The sequence below is a fragment of the Acanthisitta chloris genome, unplaced genomic scaffold (assembly GCF_000695815.1).
Source record: "Acanthisitta chloris isolate BGI_N310 unplaced genomic scaffold, ASM69581v1 scaffold40841, whole genome shotgun sequence".
Lineage (NCBI taxonomy): Eukaryota > Metazoa > Chordata > Aves > Passeriformes > Acanthisittidae > Acanthisitta > Acanthisitta chloris.
In genome coordinates this window covers 24026-29698 of record NW_008658414.1, presented here as the reverse complement: position 1 = coordinate 29698, position 5673 = coordinate 24026, and positions in this window count along the sequence as shown.

Below are 5673 nucleotides of genomic sequence, written 5' to 3'. Positions count from 1 at the left end.
TGCTGAATTGGTTTCACTTACAGCTAAACTACAGCTTACTGCTAACATCAGCGAACACAACAGCAGTTCAAAGAATATTCCTTTTTTCAACGGCATTTAACTCCTCCACAGGACAGAACTTTGTATTCAGCTCTTGGCTCATTCCCTCACTGAGTATTTTAGTTACATGGGTCCTCTACATGCAAGGGAAAGGTTGGGCTTGCTTCCTTTCCTTTTTTTTTAAACAGGAAAAATAATTTCAAATCTTCCACCCCTGGCTCTAAAGCCAAGGCAGGCACATGGCCCCAGCTCTACACAGCGGAACTAATAAATCCTGATTCCTTGCAGACTTCTGTCTTCTCTTCCCACCTTCCCCAGCTCACCCCTCCCTCTGAGCCCACTGACCCAGCACCCTCCCGAGGGTCCCTTTCCACAGGCAGCAGCTTAGCTCCTATTTATGTCTTCCAACTACTGCTGGAGCAGGAGGAAGCAAGTGCTGCGCCAGGATCCATGTGTGCACACCATGGATTTTGTTTGGCCTGTCTCGCCTAGGAACCAGCCAAACTCACTTGGCAATCCTCACCTAAAGCAGAGGAAAGCTTTGGATTTATCATCTCCATCAAGCCACTAATTTCCATGCAACTGGGATTGAGTCAGCTGTCTGCAAGATCCTTCTTGTTACTGAGGCTGGCCAAAAGATTTCAGTCATTTTGAGGAGGGGTAGGACAGGACAGGCCACAATGGTGAAGGCAGTGGAAGCTGTGCTAAAGGTATTCCAAATAGGACAGCATCCTCCTAATGGTTGTGCTGTACTTCTGTTCAGCTGCAAGGTGCCTTGCAGAGATGCTGACAGGCTAAGTATTCTAGATCCTGCCAATTTCTCTGGCAGTTTCTCAGCCCAGGAAATCAGCATTGCAAGACACTGGTCAAAACATCCTGATACAGCTAGTTAAACGTTGCTAATTATAGCTGCCGGCAGACACTCCAGTATTGTCCTGGGGCATGTGTGCTTTTCCCAGGGAAGTAAACCTGTGTGCAACAATTCAGGTTTACAACATAAACAAATTCCAGTATTAATGCAGCAGCCTCTTACCTGGATCAAAGGCTGATGCACCACTTGGTTGTTCCCAAACCTGCCCCTACAACAGGAACCAGCAATTCTCACTGGAGCACAGCCCAGCAGTGCAGAGATCACAGCACACGTGGCAACATCACTCTCCTTACCGAGCTCCACACCTGAGCCAGACACATCCACTTCTGGGTTTGGCTGAAAGTGCCCTGAGCTCTCCCTTAGCCTTTTGCCTTTGTTTTGGATTCAGATTTTCTGCACAGTGACTGATCTTTATTAAAATAGGATTTTCCCTACTTCTCCACCTACAGACACAGCAACTAAAGTCTTTCAGAACATCTGAGAATTTTGAACATCACTTGATAATCATCTCCAAAGCATCCTCAGTATACTAAGTCCTTCATGGATAACCTGTGGCAGCAGGTCACTGGAGCAGGTTGGAGCACTCCCTCCTCCAGCTCTTGCTCTGTGAGGCCATGAACACCTACAATGATTCTGCACTCCACAGCCCTCTCCATCCATTATCTTTTCAGTGGTCTTATTCCCTCTGTTCTGTCAATTAACTCCAATGCTGCCATTCCATTGCCCCTCTCCAAGCCAAGTAAGTCCCTGGGCCTGGAATGCTGTCGGACTGGTAAGCTGAGTGCTGAGACCTACACTTGCATGTTTCCTTCCCTCCAGAACTTCGACGTTGTACTGTACATTCTTGCACAAACTCATGCAAGACTATTCCTAGAACCTTTTAGCTGCAATCACCTTTCTAGCATATTTTGAGGGATCTTTTGTTGTTTTTAAGCATTTGGCAAGTCTGAGCCAAGGTGACATTTTTATATGTCTCATAAAGCTACACTGAGCGTTATATACAAACAAGCACCAACAGTTTCATTTGGGAATGTTCAGACTGGAAACTCAAACATTTCTCAAAGACATCTTGGGCAAGCTAATTCAGGTGGACAGATACAACTGTTTTCTCTTAGTGTTGGATATTGCTATTTCAGCTTTTGCTCTGAAAGAACAAGTGTCTTAACTTGCAGTATCTTCATTTAGGCAACTTAGAAAGGAAAAAAGCTTAACTCATATTAACAAAATTCTGAGAACTGAATGAAATTGCTTTTCTTGGGGAAAAATTCAGCAGCTCATTCTTTGGGAGAGAATCTGCCAAACAAAAACTATTCAGGGGAGCTGACAAGCAATGTGTGGAATGTCTCACATGGCACATCCGACAGCAATACCTACAACAGGCACAAATCCCACACCTGCCACCTCCTGGCCTTGGAATTCTGCTGCTCCAGAAACCTTCAGCAAAACATCACGATGTGTGTCAGGGAGAGGGGAGTGAGAGAGCTTTCTCTTCAGATAAAAAGTTAGGACTTAGTGTTCATTCTGCCGCACACAAAGGCAATAGGGGAAATCAGTTGCTTCCCTCGGTTCTGACATCATCTTACAGACCTCCTGCAGGAGCTGAATACAAAGTTCTGTCCTATGGAGGAATTAAATGCTGTTGAAAAAGGGAATATTCTTTGAACTGCTGTTGTGTTTGCCCAGGGCAGGGGGTTGGGGCTAGATGATCTCTAAGGTCCACTCCAACCCCTCGACATGCTGTGATAATTACTAGTGTGGTTCCAGTACAGCCCCTGCAGGAGGCTGTGGCTCTGAATCCCAGAATAAACCAGTGATTACACAGTGATTGCAGAGGGTAAACTGTGCTGTGCAGCACCTTACACTGCCAGGCCACACCTCTGGCATCAGTCATGTCTCACAGTGCCAGCACCACACTCCTGGGTGCACTGCTGGGCTGGGCACAGGAAATGCCTGTGGTGCCAGTGCTACAAGCCTTGATTTTTAAGCCAGTTTAAAGCAGAATTAGGTGCCCTATACTAGAGATTTTCAGAGCCACGCATGAGTTTGGAGCACTGTACAGCACATTTGTACTACTATGGTGAAGAGTTCATTGGAGAAAATTCACTTTCTTGAGATTTTTCCAAACATTTGAATGTCACTGATGTACATGTGCAAGTCAGAGTTGTTCCTTTCACTTTCCCAGGGAACAAAGGCATGCTGGATCAGCTCCTGCACTCCCTGCACATGAAATGCTGTTTATAAACCAGCTACATGGACTGCAGAGACCTCAGATGTGTGTGAAACCAGAGCCACGTGGTGCCCTAAAGCATCAGTTCCCACTGTTGGCTGCTCTAACCAGTTGTGCTTTTGTTATCTTCTCCACACAGCCTGAGTGGATCAGAGAAGAAGCAATCCATTATGGATGGCTGTAGTAGGTCAGGCTAGAATTTTTATGTCAATGCTTCCTTGAAGGGGAAACTGAATTCCAGCAGAGTTGTGCTTTTGGAATTAAACTGCCTCCATCCTATGCACACATTAATTATTTTTAAATTAAAAGACCAAGTAACACGTTTGCTTTTGGTACTAACTATTGCGTTCAGCTCCACATCCAGACCTGGATAGCCAAAGTCTCCTTTAGGTGATGGATAACCCCCCAGCAATCCACAGCCTCTCTCGTGTCTGGATTTAAGCTACCTTTGTAGCTCAAATCAGAAACTAATTATTTTGCTCAAGCAAAGGTTCATTCCCTAACAAAATTCTGCCATGCCTGAAAAGCCAGAGGGGTTAACACCACCACTTGGAACAGCACAGGCAGTGACAGATCCCTCTGGTAAGAGTAGCTTAGAGCCTCTAGAAAAACTTTCTCACCAAAACCTTCTCATCCCAATTTTTACTTTTTTTTTTGTTTTAATTTGGGGACATTTTGCTTTGGGAAAAAAACCCCAACAAATTAAAGTTGAACAGCAGCAAACTAAATATAAGTTATAGAGGGTGTTCTTCCCCTTTGATCCACTGTTACCATCTTTCTGAAGTCACTTCAACTTCAGCCCATCTGAAGTCATTTGGTTTCCTCCCACATTAACATAATATAGTCATATACTCCAAAAAGACTCTCTAAAGTCCATTTTAAAGGACTAAAATTATTTCTTCACATTAATAAACTAATTAAAACATAAAACATTATGGCAATTCTACAGTGATTGCTTCATGGCCTCATAAAGATTCCCTTCTGGAGAAACTGTAGTTCAGAAACCAAAAGCTTAGCTGCTTTCAATTTCAGAGGCAGAAGTGACTCAACAAACATCCATACCTTAACTCCAGCCCATGCCAGGGAAGGTGGAGGCATCCAGCTGAAGCAATAATGAAATAAACAAGTAGAATCCTAATTAACTGTCTGCTCTCTCTCTGCTCACCAGGAGCACTGGTTACAGGCACAGAACACTCAGCTTGGCCACTGCCAGAGAAGAGGCATTTTCAACACTTGAGCAATTCACTCTTTGAACTTCTCCTGACCTGGATTTTAATTCTGCAAATTTAGGACCAGTGCTCTGTCTGGAAACAGCATCCCACAAAGCCTGTTAGAAGGCACACACCTTAACCTGGTCACACACAGCTGTTCCCCCATCCCAGGAAACATGTGACTCTGCTCCCAGCCCAGCTGTGCTGACAGAGCCAGCCCAGCTCGGCTGCCCTGGCACAGGACACATGCTCTGAGCCCCAGAGGAGTTTGGTACAAGAACTCTGCAAAGGAAGCTGTATTAAGGCACACAACTGCACAAGCCAATTCACTTCTTCTGTTCCCAGAGCTCACTCAGATTCTGCTCCCACACAAACAGCTCTAGAAGAAGACCTTAAAAACAAGGAGAAAGCACAGCATAAAGCAGACTGGGTTCATGTTTATTGAAGCCAGTAATTAAAGACATCCTCGTTTTGCCAGCACTAGAAAGCAAGATTCCACATGACTGCATACTGCACCTGGTTAAAGCCATACAACTGGACTAAGGTTTGTTTCATACATTTGCAGTCCTAATTGTAAGTTGGAAAAAAACCCAATAAACTTAGTATACAGGACAGTGAACTTTCATTTACAGCATGTATATTGTTAAGTTCACGATGTACAGAGCAGTCACTTCCAACGGAGTTAAATTAAATAAAATACCAAAGTCTGTTCAGTTTAAACAGTTTTGTTTTTTAAAATGCCAATAAAAAAAAGTGCAAACTTAAAATCAAGCAGCATAACCACAGCATTTTTATGGAGGGCCAATCTTTAAACTTTACCATTTGCTTCAAGTTGAACGCTTTCACCTTTTGTTTTGTAGTTTAAACATGAACAGTAGATGCAGTCACTATAATGCATATAAATATAGGCATAGAATAGTTTAAACAGTCTACCATACAAGTGTATCTGCAAATAAAATGAAGTTTCACTTGAAAATGTAAAGGCTGTTTGCATTTGGCCTTTGGTTCCAATGCTTGAAGACACCAGAATAACAACTGTGCAGCTCACCAAAGTTGACAGACTTTGGCAACCACAGGATGCTACATCACTTACAACCCTCTGCCCATGACTAGGAGCATTCACTTGCACTTAGAAACCAGAAACGCTTGTTTTGTCTCTCTGCAAAGCTGGTAAGTTATCATACAGTAACAGTTTTGATCAATTTTAGTATACTTAACACTTTTGTAGAACTGGAAAGTACTTCAATTTTAAGTTTTAGCCATATTGCTAGAAAAGTGCTTATCAGGTTAGATGACCAAAAAAGGCAGTTTCAGACTGAGGTTTT